Genomic DNA, 18293 nt, shown 5'->3' on the forward strand with positions numbered 1-18293 from the left:
TGGATGACATTATTTCTTTTATTTCGAGAGCACTCAGGAAAGAATCAGCAAAAAGATGCAGTACTGCTTGGCCACAGAGGTCGCTAAAAATCGACACAAAATGAAACTTCGCCACACTAACTTTAAGTTATAGGCTTTGAACTGTGAAAAAGCCTCTTTGCCCAGCTCTTCAAAACAGATTTATAACCCATCTACCCCCAACCCTTCTACTCCCCGAGAATGCCAGAGTATCCATAAACAGAATCAGAGGGTACAGTAAGGATTCTAATCAGGCAATCAGGGTGTTTTCAGAGGTGTAACAGCGCCGCAGCAGCGCTGGTCTCATCTTTGTCTGCGCTTTAATTACTTGCTTTTGCATTTTGATGGAGGGGGGTGATGGGGGTGATTGTGCCTTATCACCTATCTCCAAGGATAAAAGACTACCCAATTACTTTGTTTGGATGCTAATGATTGCATTTCATTAGTAGCCGCTCTTAGCCCTCCTCACCCGATAAATGAATGAATATGCCGTAATTTCAATTATTGGAATTATGAAAATTGCTTTTATAAAGACGGCACGGGTATCATCAGCTTTCCACTGTGACATAATGCCATTTTAATTTCTATAATGGTTTTAATTGTCAGTGGCCCCGCTGTGCATTAATCATTTAATTGTATTGTCTGTTTCTGCTGCAAACACCTACACCCCCCACCCGACACCCACTCGTTTTCCCACCCCAGCTTTGAAAATACAAATCACAATCAGCACTAACATCTCCAGAGTGATGACAGAGGCTGAAAACAAGACTAAGTTGGAGATGTAATTTAAAGTTTCGAGATGGCGGAAGATAGTTTTTCTTTGTTTGAGGGTTTTGCAGACTGAATTTACAGTGAATCGACGACTTGTCCAACATATTTAGTCAAACTGGGATTAAGGAATTGAAGACGATGAAAAAAGGAAACAATTACTTAGATATGAAATGATTAAACTGGATAAAAAAAAAGATAGGCAGTTAAACACTGACATCATTCTCTTAAAAAAAATATTCTTTAGTAAAATTTCAATGCAATCAACAGGCTGGCTGAACTATCGACTCAAACCTTCTCTACAATAGAGGAAGGTCAAAGGTCAAGGGGTCGAGATTCAAAGGACTGCCTTTGTTGCCATAGTAACAACCTATAGTCACTGAAAAAATCAGCATATCGAGGACTTCATCATGAAAAGTCTTTTTGTGTTAAACTTGTTACTGAAAAAGAAAATAATTGGACCAAAATTCAAAATTCATTCACGTGTTGACCTGGAAGAAATCAGATTAGAAGTTATTGAGAGGAATATGTAAAAATAAAAAGATATCTGTAAAAAAGGAGACATGAATCAAATTATTCCTAAATGAAAGGCGGTTTTGAAAATATAACGGCTGTAAGACAAAAAAGAAAACAGTGAAGCCTCACACAATGATCATGTTTAAGCCCTAAAACCCAGTCATGCAGCCCTGCATTGAAACAAAGGTGTAAAGTCAGACACTTAACATGTCAATATATTCACTGTTTTATACATGTGGAGCTGCGAGCCGCTCAGCAGCAGAGGAAACTTGTGACTGACAGCCTTGAGAAGCTCTCCACCGTCTCCTCCACTGCTCCTCGAGAGGGATGGGGTCAAGTGTGCCCCCTCAAACAAACACACTCGGATGCCCATGCAGAACACCTTGCCAAGCCTTTTAGCCACAGCTATTTTTCTTAAACTCATGTCATCAGGAGCAGCAGAGGTTTTTCTCTCAGGCTTGAACTTGTGAGGGTGAAGTGGGCCAACGACCGGGCAGGAAAATACATCAGTGTGAGGAGAATCAGTTGTGTCCCCCTCCCCCCGTGAATACTTTGACTGCCTCAACCTTCAAATGTTTTCTTCCATGGTCAGATTCAATAGAGGACAAGATTCAGCAAGTATACCACCGGCATTTATACAGCACAAAATTATTTTGAGTACCATTAGATAGAGAATCCTAGATCCTAGACCCTCTGAGACCAGCCCCTCCTGAAAATGATCCGACATTGTGCAGGAGGGGTTCATGTGTGAATAGCGCAATCTGTTCACTTCGGACTTTATGCTGATTTTTTCCCAGCTCCAGGAATTTGGGGCGATCAGATGTGTGAAAAGATTTAGTCCACATCTGGTTGATGATATTCACACAGAGTGACGTTTCTTGGCTTTATACCCTTCACTGCTTTCTTCAGGTGACTACACATTGTCTTCCACTCAGGCGTTTGTGTGGTGTAGAAATCTTCATACATGTCTTTGTGATGCCGTATTAACCCTGAAAAAGCTGCCATTAATGACGACTTTTTCTCCTGCATGTGCTACCCTATGATGCAATGGAATAATTACTCAGAAAAAAAAAAGGTTGACTTTTGGTAAAAATTGACTTTTACCCATCAAAGAGCAAAAAAACCCTCCACATGTTGATGACAGCTGTGGCTCAAGGCTGATTTAAACTTCTTCCTGTAATCCAGGCCATACGCCTTATGTTCCTGTAACCTTGTACCGATGCAGAAGCCTATTTACGTAGCCTGACATGCACCTCCTCAAACATGTAACTGCGCATCATTGGTCCACTAGGTAGCATTGTATTTCCTGTATTTACTACATTTCTGGTATGGCAGCCGTGGTTCAAAATTTTGCAGACAGAACAGCGTTACAACACCAGCATAATCTACTGCTGCGCAATATTGATCAGCTTAAACTCCAATGTAATGTTGCCATGGTTTCCTGTAAATAAACATGCAGAGAATGTGGCGAAACCAATAACTAACCTAGAAATTGAACAGCCAATTGTGTTTGTAGGTGGACTTTAGCAGAGCTACTCAGACACACCAACACACAAGTGCGTAGCGCTCACAACGGTGTGGGCCACTACAATGTAACCACGCCATAGATTTGACACATAGGTATAAATCAGGCACAGAGGTGGGTTGTCTACCAATCTTGCCCCTGCAGAATACATATTACTGACAAGAAAAGTTTTGGGAAAATGTCATTTAAAATGAATGTTTATTGTTGCGTTAATAGTTATAGGTGCTTAACTGCTTTATATTAAGAGGTCGTTGTTGTTTTTACAAACTTTTGACATCACATTGCTTATGTTTAGTCACACTGTGTTAAAAAACAAAGGAACTAACTGAATTTAAGCAATAGTGTTAATTTTATGGACTTTAATGGTCCTTGAAAAACGTCTCAGCCACCAGGCCGTTCTTTTTGGAAATAAAACGTTTCTACATTTTCTGCACAATCAGCAGATCGGTTGTTCTTTTTGGCCACTGATATCAAGGCCCCTTTCACTGTATTGGACTTGTAGACTTTGCATGTGAGGATGTGTGACATCTGTGTATTTGATTTAATTGAGTTGGGAAACTACTTTGAGGTGCATTTATTGCTGTCAGATGTTTGTAGACAGTCAGTTCACATCTCGAGGAGCTACTGAAAAACCTTGTCGTGAGCTACAGGTGTCTGGGGATCGACGGGTTAGACACCCCTGCATTAGAAAGACAGGATATTTAAATGACCTCTTGTGAATTAATTAAAACAAATATTTCTCCTTTCTTTTTGAAAAGAGGACCCAATGAGAGTTTTTCTTTTTTTTTTGGAATAATTTATGTAGACAGTTGCAGTTTTCTGTAGTAGACACATATTTATACTTGTACAACACTGTTTACTCGCCTGGAAACTTAAGAATTTCCTGACGTCGTTCATCCACCTGCTTTTCAAACATGTCACATGTCTGCAGGCAGTACAGCTCAGCTTTAGTTCGACCTCAGTGCTAAAACATACATCATCTTTGAAACTCTTTGAGAGCGTAAACCAAAGTTTATCATCAATCATTATTGAAGGAGTTGATGACAGGCCACTTGTGTGGATCTCTCATGTGACGTTTTTAAAGTGGAATCAGACTTTATGTCAGAAGTTAATAAAAAATAAGAAAATTCATTATTTTCTTTAATGCAGACACTTGTAGATATTCAGCATTTGAGGTCAAATCCTTTGAAATATCTTACTCTCAATTATTTTCTCTCTTTCCACCAAAGTCTCTTGAGCTGCCATGTGAACTAAAAAAGTGCAGGAGTCCATAGATTATGAGCACATGAATCGACTGCAGTGTAATCTAAAGCTATTATGTCTCACAGTTTATCAACTCGATTGAGAGAAACACAACTTCCTGTTGTAGGACAGTAAGACTGAAGTTCAAGTTGAAACTCAGATCCTTCAAGTAATCAATGTTGCCAGTTCAATGTTCAATGTTAGTTGCTCTTTTCTTAAAATATTTTCTGAAATAGCAGTTATTCCACATCAGAGAGGCTGAGTTTCTTTCTCTTTTCTTTCTTTGTGACAGTAGCCGTAAAGGTTGTTAAAGCTCGGTGCCACTCTGAAGGTTTCTTTGATAGATGTGACCAGAACAAGGAGCCGTGTGTGTGTGTGTGTGTGTGTGTGTGTGTGTGTGTGTGTGTGTGTGTGTGTGTGTGTGTGTGTGTGTGTGAGTGAGTGTGTGTGTGACATGGGCAAAACAAGGATCGAAGATTTTTTTAAAAAGCAGAGCTCGTGGTAGACAGGAAAGTACACTTGATGGGAAGAGGCATTACAAAAGACTTGACCTTGGTGAGTTTCAATTCTATATGCAAAAGGAAGGCTTGCACACACTCTCTTTTCATATGACTTTTTTTTTATTCTGCAAGAGAAAAAAATATTTTAGCAACGTGTTAATAAAGTCTTCAGAGCAAAGGGTCAAGAGGTCTTTTTACATACAGTGAACAAAGATGGAAGTAGTGTGTGCGCGTGCACGTCTGCGTTTGTGTGTCTGTGTGCGTGTGTCTCTCTGTGTGCGAGTGTATGTGTGATTTATATGACAGTCTAAGGAACAGGACAGCAATGACAAGCTTTTTATTTCACATCAATGGCTGCGTGATGAATGGTTGGCCTGTGACCAGCTCCTACACAATTGTGCCACCTTCTGGAATAAACAGGGAAGTAGCTCAAGGATAGGGAGGGATTCAAGTGAGGAATTACTTCATGGAGTGAATAGGTTTATTTAAATGTTCCTGCACTGGCGTGTTTCTGTGGGAAATGAAAATAAGCTGATGTAACTACACACAGTATGTTACTTGGATGCCTGTAACTTATAAAAAACAACTTAAAAACTAAAATACGAAACACTTCAGTATATCTTAGTGACATCAAGGCTGTATGTGAGTTATTTCCAATCAATGTTAAAGTTATTATAAGTGTCTATAAATAAGGGCAAAATCAATATGTGAAAGAACAGAAAATATGGGTGTCGAATGTAGCCAGGCAGTGTTGTGGCGCTCCATGTACAGATGATTTAGTCCTTGTGGCAGTGGCCTTGAGTTTGAATCAACCTCAGCCCTCTGCTGCATGCCATCTCCTACTCTCTCCTCCCAACATTTCCTGCATCTATTAAGTGGTCCTATCCCAAAAAATATATTAAAAAAAAGGCCCTAAAATAACAACTTCAAAAAGTTGTCATTGTCACTAGCATTTTTTTTAAAAGTTTTTCTCTGCCGTTTGATTTTCCTCCAACAAAACCATCAAATACAGCAGGTCTTTCAAGGTAACTCCCTTTCACTGTATTGTTAATAATACTAATTTAAAAAAGTGCTTACTAATTGGAATAGCAAACTCAAACTAGTTTAGATCATTAGATTGTTTTTTGTAATTTATCCCCATAGTTGCATTAGATGTATTCAGTTTCAGTTTGGAGATGGTCGAGCTCTCAGAGCGATGGTGTGTGTGTGCCTGTGTGTGCCTGTGTGTGTGGGCCCTATATAAGAGTGTGTCCATGGATATGTTTGTGTATTTGGAGTTGCAATGATGGGCAGGGGGGCTGCAGAAAGAGAAGATTGGGGAGTGATTCAATCGCAACACAAATGGATTTGGCTAATAGAAGCAGCCTCTGATCCTGACGGGTGCACAGCTGGAGCTCCCCTAATTGGAGAGGGTGAAGAGCGGAGAAGAGAGTGCAGAGAAAAGAAAAAGAGAGAATATGGCTCATGGAGAAAATGCAGCTCAGCTGTAACACAATTGACACGACAAGGATCATGCCAAACGTTAATACAGGTGAGAAAGGACACACGCCTGCAAGAAAGGTCATGTGGAGCCTCGTCGTAGATAACATTCTCACCTTAAAAAGCAGCTTGGGATATTTTAGTGAAATCCTTCTCTGTGTTTTAAATACCTGATGAAGGAAAAAGTGGCCCGCTCTCTAACCCACTTCACATCACGAGCACCATTAGAGAAATAACTGGGCCTGATGGGTGCAAACAGGAGCCTTAGAAGCATTTAGCAGCACGAGTACCCACCACTTTCTGTCCGTGAATTGCTTTATTGTTAAAAGAAATCAAGATACAGCATGTGATGCTCTGATATCGACGACCTTCCTTGTTATTGGAGCGGCTTTGAGATAGTTTGAAGAAGTGTCAGACTGGTTCAGGCAAGAATGAAATGAATTCACTCTTTAAATTCCTGAATAGATTAAAAAAAAAATCTGCCTTTGTAGAGCTTGAACAGAGCAGAGTGTGTTCAAAACATCCATAAAGATAGCAAGGCCTTTTTTTCTCACTGTTACTCCAACAACTGTCCAACTATAACAGGAGATAAGAACCCACTATTATTTATGTGCTTAAACCAAAACCCCTCCAAAAGAAGAAAATATTCACTGCGAATCAGATTTATTTAAGAAAGAGTTGTGCAGTATGGACTTTTAAAAAGCACTTATTTTTAGGCTTTTTGCGACCGAATGAAACTAACTCAGTGTACATCACACCCCATGTACTGTATTGAGGCTAAAAGTCCTCCAAGCATGTGGCCTAGTGTTTGAGTCGAACCACGTCTCTCTCCCCAGTATCCTACTTTATCCACCGGCAAATCAATTACGTCCAAAAAGTTCAAATATTGTATTTGTTGCTATACCTGAGAAGTCCACATATACATTTATTTTTCAAGATATAAAAGACCAAAATAATTGCCCTTGTAGATAATGTTGCTCATTCCAAACAAATCCCCTTGTTACAACTTATTACAAGTCCTTTATTTCATAGTGATATCTTGAAATTAGGTGTTAATCTGGACTTGTCAGGCGAATGTGACCAACATGTTCAAATGTAGGATGTATGTCTTGTCATGCACAAACAAGAGTGATAAAAAAAGCAGATGGCCAGGTGCCAGCTGACTGCCTAAGAAATTGTGTTTGAGAGAGAGAGAGAGAGAGAGAGAGAAAGAGAGAGAGAGTCAGACGGTGAAAGATCTCTTGTGTGTATTCTCAGTGCAGGGGGTCTCTTCCAATCGCCGGAAACACAAAGAGCTCCTCAGCATGAACCCACCAGGGGGGCTCTTAGGAAACACATCAGCTCTCAGGAAAAAAGCTTACATATATCGGAAACCGGCTGTATAGGAGGAGCACACACACAGACACGCACACACATAGCCGCCTCTCTTCTCTAATTTTCAGCTGCACTTTAGAAGCAGAGAAACCCAACGACTGCGAAACACATCCTCCAACGCTAAAGAACAAATTTGTGCAGCATGTGTCCAGACTTTTAGTAATAAACAGCCCCCTTACACCCCATGCTGCCTGTTTAACACTCCACCACCTACAATCAACATATTAGTGTACAAACACAGGCTAACTGTTAGATCTCGTGGACACACACACACACACAGAGGCAAGCCACAGACCCTCCCACCGTGTTTCCATTGTAGCAGCCATTGTAACAGTTTTGTTGGAGCCATATGGGCTGGTTTAGGGGACGTGGACCCCCGGCAGCTGAGCCTTTGTCCCCGTGTCACAGAGGTCGCCGGGATTGTGTTCCCAGCTAATTCCCTCTTTCAGGGACAGCAGATCAGAGTCTATAATGATCTGGGCGGCCTAGCACAGGGATTACTGCTGCTGCGTCTGACATCAACAGGCTGTGTGTGTGTGTGTGTGTGTGTGTGTGGGGGGGGGGGGGGGGGGGGGGGGGGGGGGGGGGGAGTCGAGAGAGATGACATCTTAAGATGAAACATTGTAGCGACATCCTTAACAACAGGAATCAATTGATTCCCCCCTCAGACCACACCCACCCACTGCACCGAAACAGATTCCCCCTAACACACACACACACACACACACACACACACACACACACACACACACACACACACACACACACACACAGCAAACACAGCAAACACGCTCTGAATTTTCCACCTCATTTCCTTCAATCCAGCTTAGGCAAACATTATTAGCCCAGAAAGTGAAAGCAGTGAAGGGAGAGTAATGGCTTCTTGTGTCTTCACTGACCTCCATTGTCATCGAATGATTTACAAATTACCGAAGACTGTGTGGATGTTTGTCCTCCCTGCTCCAGTGTACCAGCTCCTATATTTAAAAAAAAATGAAACAACCATTTAATGACTTAAATTAGCAGATATAACTTTTTTTATTTTCCCAGTAAAAACAGAAGCATTGTGTCACAAAGTCGTCAATTACAATTTAAAGGACAACTATCAGGCACATAAGAATGCAGAATCAGTTAGCAAGGTGTATTTTGGTAAAATAAGCATTTTGTTTTAGTGTCTAGTTTGTTTACTTGTTTGTTTATTTATTTGAGTTTGAGATTATTTTGGGGGTTAGGGTTGGAGCGCATGTAAGAATAGCCTCTGTGCATGTAACGTCTGCTCTACTGAGCGACAATCACATTGAGTGTCCTTTGATGCCATGGAAAAAACATAGGCCATTTGAAGGCAGCCATACACACAATGCATACACCAGATATCAACTTTCATCAGAATATTATTGAGGTTTTTCTTTATGTTATGAGTTTAATTGTAATGTAGACATCTGCTGCTTTATTTCTACCCTTTGGCTCCAGAACATTCATAACCTTCAGATACGAAGGAATAGTTTTAGTTATACTTTCAACAAATATGCAAAATAAATCCATATCCAGTCTCTAAACTTTCATGATCAATGTTTTTTTTTTTTTTTTTTTCGGATTCGTTGGCTGTTTACCGAAAATCTTTGAACAATCACTGTCAGTCATGTAAATGAAAACCTCATAGAATCTTTTTATATATGATTTAAAATACTGAATGTGCTACATAACATTTTTTTTTTTTATGTCTTCACAAAATTATTTTGCATTGTGATTATTGAATTACTTTCCTCCATTTTACCAAAATAAAAAATAATTGACCTCCAACCACAAATAAATGTGTAGTTAGTTTGTGTTTGTTGCTGATGCTCTGGGCAGGCATTGCTCAACATGTTTACCATTGTAAAGTGTATGACTGTACAAGATCAGCGAAGAGAAAACGAGTACTGCTTTGTCCACAGGGGGCGCCAAAATTGACTAAACCTAAAAAGTTCCTCTCATGGAGCTTGTTGTTATTGTCACCATTGTTTATTTGTATCAAGCTCCGCTCTTTCTTTCTCTGGACAGTTTTGATCAAAAAGAGATGCAGCACTCACTCAGATCAGAAAAGCTTGAGTTTGAATAAATGGCTTATTAAAATAAGAGCACATCAATTACTTGAAGTAAGCGTGTACAATTGAACCCATATATTTAAACACTGGTGGATTGTTATAAACAGTGAGACACACTTTGTTGAAACAGTGTAATCAGATATATGGGATCTCAAGCAGAGAGACATCTACATCCTAAATGAAGAGCACTCACACACAGACACGCTGAACTCGAAGCATCCTACTCTTCATGAATCCTCCCATGTTTGATAAAGAGGACTCTCAACAAGACAGAAAACAAAGACTTGTTTGCTTTCCTTCATTCCACTTTTAATTTTCTGCTCTCAACTTTTTCTACATGCATCTTTCCACATTTTATTCTCTCTCCTTTCTTGCAACGGAAGGGGGACTTTCATTGAAATTCATGCTCTCAAGGACCGGCTTCCATGCAAGGCCAGAAGATAATAGGCCGACCTATTTACCCAGCAGTTTTATTTATCTTTTTTTTCCCTCCGCCTTTCCCCCCTCTAGCTTTGGATTGATCATGGTCGCTGTGAGATGACAGCTGTCTCCTGTGCATTAGCATTGCAAATGAAAGAGAAGAAAAAGAAGTGGAGCTTCAGTGTGTGGATCCACAGGCCTGCAGTCTGAGCAAGCGCAGAGTGGATCAAGTGCTGCAGGGACACTGTGGGACCACAAACAGCTGAATGTGGGACATGGAGACAGTAGCTCGACTATACAAGATGTATACGACTATACATCTTTTCAAGACCTTGAGTTGCATTTAGTATTATCTGAGTGACACTCAGTCACATTCGACCATACTTAATCAATCAATAACTTCCAGTGCATGTTCATATTAAAATCTTACTAGCTAGTAGAATTAGTTAAAGTCTAGTTTGGACTTGTCTGCCAGGTTCTATAACTTTACAATTTAGATCTTTGCAGCAGCAAAAGCTTTATTTTACAAGCTTTCATGAAGGACCTGTGGAGATACCTTCATTTTTTTGTCCCCCAACCTAATCTCTATTTAAATATTCTGCAGGGAAAAAAAAAATATAAATAATAATAATAATAAAAAAATTAAAAAAATTAAAAAAATAAATAAATAAAAAATTATATATATATATATATATATATATATATATATATATATATATATATATATATATATATATATTTCACAGGGCTTTGGCTGCAGTTTTTTCAGACTAGATGGCTAATTAGTTTTATTTCGATTACCAACAGGCTTCGAAAGTACTCTTCAGAAACCAATAGGTGACCTAACTGGGATGACATCCATTTTTCAAACAGTCTATATGAAAGGGATTTCTGTAACCTTGTTACATAAAATCTTAAGGCCAGTGTCAATAACTTAACTTCCAGTCATGACTTTTGAACCCCCTGAACGTTTAGACTTTAAAACTTCCATGGACGAGAGAGTATATTTTCATGACGTCCAATTCAGTGTTGCTAATTCAGGATGTCTGCTGGACAAGTATCTTTAAGATTGGATTGTGTAGAGGGCCAAAGAATGTCGGAGAAAACACATGAAAATGTTTTAAGTTTCCTCAGCAGGAAAGGTATATCATTCAAGAAAGTGCTTGTGTTCGTGTTGTAAACATTGTCGTCTTTCCACATGGATCCTAATCCTAAAAATGAATCAGTAGGAAATGTACATGACCAGTTAGCTTGAAGTTTGTTACCTATTTAGTTTTATTACTGTCATGGAAAAGTGAATCGGGCCAGAATTATTGATTCATGTTATTAACAGTCCTGTGCTGCAAGGACTCTGCACATATTGTGCTGAGAGACCATCACATGCGTATGAATGGAGGCTTCAGCAGCCATGTAATGAATGTAGCTATATAAAACCAGGATCGATTAACACAGTGTATTTAACCCCGTCCTTCACCCAGTCATGTATGTTTGTAACCAAGGATAAAAATCGTATCAAAATCTGCTCTACATGGAGGCAGTACAGGTAGATGATTGTTCCTCACCCCTACAGAGACGTACTGTCATGGTAACCAGTGAGTGCTTCAGACAAAGCTGCATGTTTAATTATAGAGTGAGGACCCAAACATGTACATGGGCAGGCGTACAAAACCTAGAGATCAAGAAAAAGACAGCAGCCGTGTTTCAGAGATGATGAAAGAACGAGAGAGTTTACAGGAGAGATATTTTGATTGGATATTTCTAACTTTTGCTCTCAATAAATACTCAAGGACTGAACCGAGTAGATGTTTCATTAACTTTTTTTCCCCTTCAGCTGTCTTTTACATTCCACTACATTACAGGAGAACATTTTGTAGTTTTTATTGGCTTTTCAACATGACCAACGTCTTTATTTTATTTTTATTTTTTTCAGAGGAGGCAAGATTTTTAATAAAAAGAACAACAAAGAAGTGGTGAATGGTGGTGATCATTAATATCTTGGTGTAACACAGAACTCTAAAAACAAATTAAGATGGTAAAAAAAAAAACCATAATAAAGCTACGTTTGTCACATGTGTGCCATATCAGAAACTGATTAGCTTCTGAGGCAGCGACGCTGGACTTCAACACCATGATTGTATCATACTGCCTGACTAGCCGGACACAGGCCACCTGTACAACACTAGAACCAGTGCAGTCAGTACATCACCAGACTCTTAAAGGGATTCAAACACCTGTCATCATTGTCTCTGCTCAGGAATCAAGATGTACTGAGCTGGCTGGACTATAAGAGTCTTTGCTCCCCCCTTCTTAGTGCCTTTATAAAGCAAAAAAACCCTGACTGATAACAGATGCACTTGGTCTGTGGCAAATGAAGACTGTATCATAACTGAGAAGAACTGGTCTTTGGACAGCAGCTGAGCTCACACATGGAACAGACCGCCATCAATGAATAGAAACCATGAAAAATAGCATTCATTTCAAATCATGGCTAAAAGACAATCAAGTATGTGAACAGACTGTGTAACTGAAGCATGCTTCGGTTTAATATGATATATTCTATACACTGTTGTCCTGCATTGAAGTGTTTCAAATGTGCCTCAGCTTTAATAACCGGGCTGGCAGAAAAAATCCAGATAAACACAGATGGGAAAAAAAACCTGTTTGCTTTCACAATGCAACAAAACAAGTCCTTCCAATAGAGCAAAAATGGCAGCTTTGACTTGACTTGCCACAGCAGTTTGATCCTTCCTATGCATTGATGCCTGAGTACTCAAGATAATGTAATACAATGGGGTTTTTTTTCGACCAGATCGTATTCTTTATTATAGTCTGTTAGGAACACTATTATTACTGATGTAATAGTTTAAATGCATGACTTTGACTGAAATATTTTACAGTGAATACAGGTATTTTCCTGAAGTCGAGAACAGGTTTTTTGTATTCCAGCACCTTTGATCATTTTTACCTGAGACAGATCAGTGATGGAGCTGCTCAGCTTTAGCCCACCTCAGATTTCACGGGGCCACAGAGACACACAGAGGAAGGACAAGCATACCGTCTCTCTCCTTTACAAATGTTAGAGTGGCCATCCTCCCACTAGCAGACCCTCACACTGCACCACAATTAAATTCTTCTCCCACTCATTCTTTTCCTCTTTTTTGTCTCTGGAGAAGACACCTCACTTGAGAAAGCACTGAGGCTGCTTTTTAAAGGTCCCTGTTTGGCAGGGTGACAGAGGACACCACTCTCTGCCTTTTCTCTCTGAGTGAAATTGAAAAGGGGGTCCTCAGCTCCCTCCCGAAGACCCTCTCTAGCTCTGCTCCCCCCACCTCGTCCCCCCACCCCACCCAAACCGTACCCCTGGTGGACTCCCCTGGCCGGTTCTCAGACCTCCCCTGTCTATGTGATACCAGCGTCATTGTGGGAGGCGGACAAAGAACAGGAAGCCCGGGGGTCGGCGGGGCAGGCCTGAAGGTCAGCTCAATCAGTCTCCGCGTGATGGATGCAGCTCAGGGGGGCGGGGTCACCTGAAAATGCACCAAACAAGATGGTATAAAGCACAAATACACAGCCCTATTCTCTCTTTCTCACACTTAGATGCACACATTTAGAGTTTCTGTCTCCTTCCTTGTGTTAAAAGACTCGGTATGATGGATTTGAAGGGCATGTTCAGAATAAAGAACACAGACAGAAGATTTCAAACTGTTTAAAACACGATGAGGAAAACTTGTTATAGAACAGGGAATATAATTCTGCAAGCTCAGGGTCCAACCTCTATAATAAAACCATTCATATAACGCTGTCTTCAAAAAATAATGTACCTTTAATTGGACTCAAAGGTTTAAGTACTGTTCTCTCTCCTAACTAGATTGAACGATTAGAAAGAAATATTTAATTCAACAAAATACTTTACCAAAAAGATCTTTTCAGCTCATTGAAAAACATTCATTGATTGAGAACAAATCAATAACTAGCTAAAAAATAACTAAATGCTTTTCGTGATTTCTCAAAGGGTTCATTCTGACTGATGCAAAAATAGGCATGAAGTTTGTCCTCTGTCTCCTTTTAAGAAGCCAAAGAGAACGGCAACACATAAAGTCTTCTTAAGTTAATTCTGTAAGGAGTTGACCTCAAGAAGATGTATGTTTAAAGTCACGATTTCAATTTGCAAAAATATGTTTATTGGCAAGTTTGTCCACTGCAAGCATGACAGTGTGAAAGAGTCCCCTGACAATGTATGTGTACCTCTGACAAGGACAATAGCCAATATCATATTGCCAGTTTGAATTGCCCTCCGGGGACATTATCTCGATTCCATTGAATCAAAAAATGTAAGAGTTTGGGGTGTCACTTTGGTCCGTCAATCAGATTTCAAAGGGGTCCCATGCCACCCCTGGCAACCCCTCTGGAGACACCCCTGTTGACAGTTGAAAACGTAGCTAAATTAAAGTTTAAGGGATTAAAATATATGTATCTATAATATTTATAACATAGCCATTTAAAGACTAATTTGTTGATTAAGAAAAGCCACAAATCAGAGAGTTTTCTGGCCTGAGCGCTGTGAGAGTGGATGGGAGTTTGTGTGCATGTCAGAGAGAGAGAGAGAGAGAGGGGAGGTTATCCATCGTTGTCATGGAGACCCATCTGTGTGGGAAGCAGTCCAAACATGACCGGGATGAGTTTACTGACTCAAGGTGACTGGGCTGAGGGCACAACAGCACACTATGAGGGGGGACAATGGCCGCTCCATTAGTGCTAATGGGGGACACATGTAACAGGATTAGGGTGAGGACACCTGGGGGGGACCACATGGGGAGATGGTACACCCGTCCATCCCACCCACCCAAAAAACCCCTCCCTGTCCTGTCCCACTCCATCAAACTTTCACACAAAACCAGGAGAGTGTGAGTTAGGAAAGCTGCCTGCCCACCGTGATTTTTGTCTCTTTTTTTTTAACCTGAAGGATGTAAACTAAAAAGACCTCTGACAGAAAACGATCAAACAAACAACTGTTTCTGTTTTGAATGTAATAATATTGATATGAGACACTTGAGGACATTAGAGGAAGAAGTATTCACATCATTTACATCACCAAAAGGAGCATTACAACACTGCGGAAAAAAACTCACCAAATTAAAATCTAAGATGATCAAAAGAAATGGACACAAAAATCAAATACTGCATCTACAGTTATTTACTCTTTATGCCGAATAGACTTTGTGGGTTATTATTTAAAAATTCAAAAACTAGAAACAGAACACTAACAGCTTGATTATATTTGGAGTCATTTGATTGTTTGTTTGTTTTCAATTCATTGTGTTAAATAAAGAATATTAATTTCCCTCTGAAATGTTTTGCAGCAGCATTAAGTAGAAGGAAATGAGAAGTCCAAGTAAAGAAGAAATATCTCTCACCTAAAATTGTAGCTAGTTTCTATGTTACAAGTTTACGATTTGTATTCATGTAGCCCAAAAAAGTACAGACAATGTTCTGAAACAATGATGAGAAACTGTTTCTTGAACTTTTAAAAAAGTAGAATCCTTCTTGGACACGATTCAAATTCTAACTGCAGAGGCTTTTTTCCTGGATACAACCTCTACATCTCCAACTACCACATCCGCCTTCCTCCGAGCAGCAGTGTAAATCAAACAGAAATAAATCTGAGACAGAGGTCGAAGAATCGTCACACCCCTCCGTCTCTTTCAGCTCATCCCTCATTCCCACTTCTCCGTCTCCCCCCTTCTTCTCCAAATTCCTGAACTCTGCCCAAGACGCCCAGTCAATTAATAAGACATTGTCTCCTCCCCTCAGAGCCCGTGCACAAGAGGCCACCCAGGAGCCAGAGGGCCTTCCTTCTAAAGCTGCTTCACTGGTGGCCCCCAGGAATGCCTCTTGCTTTGGGAACAGGCAGAGCAGGGCAGGATGGGGGAGAAGCTGGATAATAGAAACAGCCCCATCATGCTCATGTGCTGGGGCAAACCAGTCAAAAATTGGAGGGCAACAAAAGGAAATGCGTTCCACTCCCAAGGATCGGAGGCACTTCACCCCTCTACAGGCCAGCCTAAGCCCCGCCTCCTGAAGCAAACAAGCAAGTACACACAATCTGATTGGTGTTTCAATACTTGAAAACACTGCAACTTTCACTTCCTGCTGCTTAGTCCTTAGTCCTCATTTTAACTTGTTAGCCAAAAGTCCTATTGACACCAGACTACAACATCTGAGCAGTGGGGTGACAGGTGTCAGTCCTTACCTATGGATAAAGAAGTCCACCACCACAACACACACACACGTCAAATCTGAGCTCAAAGTCGACACTCCTCCATCATGTTCTCTCACATTTAATGTCTAAGCGCCCCCATTGAGAAAATGAGAACTGTAAGGAGGTACACAAAAGAATGTAGAGAACTTGTGTTAAGCTTCTTTCTTTCTCTCTGTTTCTTCCACTCTTTAATTCCTTGTTTAACTGTTTCTTGGTAATTTCTAACCTATCTTCCAAGATCTTCACACGTTTCTAATGAAGCTAGTGTTGCAATAAAATTATTATTTGATGTTTCTGTTGGCGTGTTGCTCTCGTACTTTCTCCAATTTACGGAGAACTGATAAAACCTTGCATAAAAACAAAAGTTCAGAAGAAACCTATTGCATGTATGCGTTTTGTTTTGTAAGAGATTTTCATAATAAAAAAATAATATTATAATTATTAAAATTATTACAAAAAAATTCAGGGAATTTTTTTAAACATCTGGAAGTTCAAACTTCTCGAGTAAAAAAACAACAACAACAAGACAATGTACATTTATCTATTCATTCTAAACTGATCATTTTTTTGTGAAAATAAATTAGGAAAATAAAATTATGAGCAAGTGATCCCTGTCGACATCCCATAACGTGTGCATTAAAACAGATTCATCCATAAATATTTAATTTTCTATTGATTATACCAAATCGTGCCATTTAAGTCTTTCATTAGTTTACTTTGATATGACAAGGAGAAATCATTGCATTATCTAATTAATGTGTAAATAAAAGAAAACACTTTTTATCTTTAATACCTGACGTATCAATCAGTAGCCTCAAATATCTGTTTTGAAGTATCAGGAACAATTTGGATGTTTTTCTTTCTTGGTCTTTCAAAATTGGAGATTTTCAGAAATAAAAATATCACTGAAAAATCCCATTCGAGTTTCCACCATTTTTGACGTGTTGTACAAAGGTTGTGTTGTGGTGCAGGTTTCTGCCCCCATGTTCATTATTTGTGCGTGTATTTAGTTGTATTCATCTTGGGGGGGGGTTTTATGGGAAAAAAAAGTATACAAGGATGCAGGTGTTTTAAAAATATAGTGTCTGACATGATTTATTCGGCTTCATATGATTAAGACTAATGTTAATTTGCCCTTCTTTCAACATTGATAGATTTTTGGTGGAAGTATAAACTTTTATCAGATGGATGAGAAGAGTCTTCTGGAAACAATAATCACTTCATGTTGAACAAAAGTCACTTGTTTTAGGTTGTTTAAAAAGCGCTTTGAAGGTGAACCAAAACAAGGGCTTTACATAAATAGGCAGAATTATGCTTCCCAGCACAACAAACAAAGGGTCCCATTGTCTTGACTTTACTACTAAAGCTTTTACAAAAAGGTTTTCCTGCCTGTCTTTAATGCACACAAAAGAAACAGAATCAGGTAATCATATCATATCCAAAGGTTTCCTCATTTTTCTCCTGTGAATAATTTGATATGTTTGTCCTTACAGGTGTATTTCTGTGTTTCTTGATTGGTAAGCTGCTGCCTGTGAAAATCTCATTGATGGCTTTTAGAGTGCAGTCCCTCCACCTGAAAACTTGACCACGGCATACAACGCATTGTTTAGTAATGGATATCATGTTAGTGCGGAGAGAATTCAAAGAAAAGAGAAATCCTGAAACCCCCCCCCACACACACACACACACACACACACACTCTGTATAATAAGTTTCTATTGACATCAGCATTGCAGAATTAGTCATGCAGAAGTGCTCTGTAAGTGCACCATCTGTATCGCTGCATATTGTAGCAAGTGGGGTGAAATCACAGTAAGTGGGTTGAAAGCCATGCATAAAAAAAATTAATTTGTTTAAAAAAATAAAATAAAAATACAACAGATCTACAGAACTGTGTCAACTAGACTGTGTCCCACATAAGCCACCGTACACTTAAAATCCTAGCCTGACTTCTTATTAGGATATAAAGATTTAATGTTCAAAAAAGCCAAATAAATAATTCCTAAACTAAGAAACCAAATGCTAACCATCAAAATCTAAATTGATTTTTTTTTTCATAAATGCCAAAATAACGTATGAGGTTTCAGAAAGGTTTTTAACCATTTAAT

The sequence above is a fragment of the Symphodus melops genome, assembly GCF_947650265.1.
Source record: "Symphodus melops genome assembly, chromosome: 19".
Classification (NCBI taxonomy): Eukaryota; Metazoa; Chordata; class Actinopteri; order Labriformes; family Labridae; genus Symphodus; species Symphodus melops.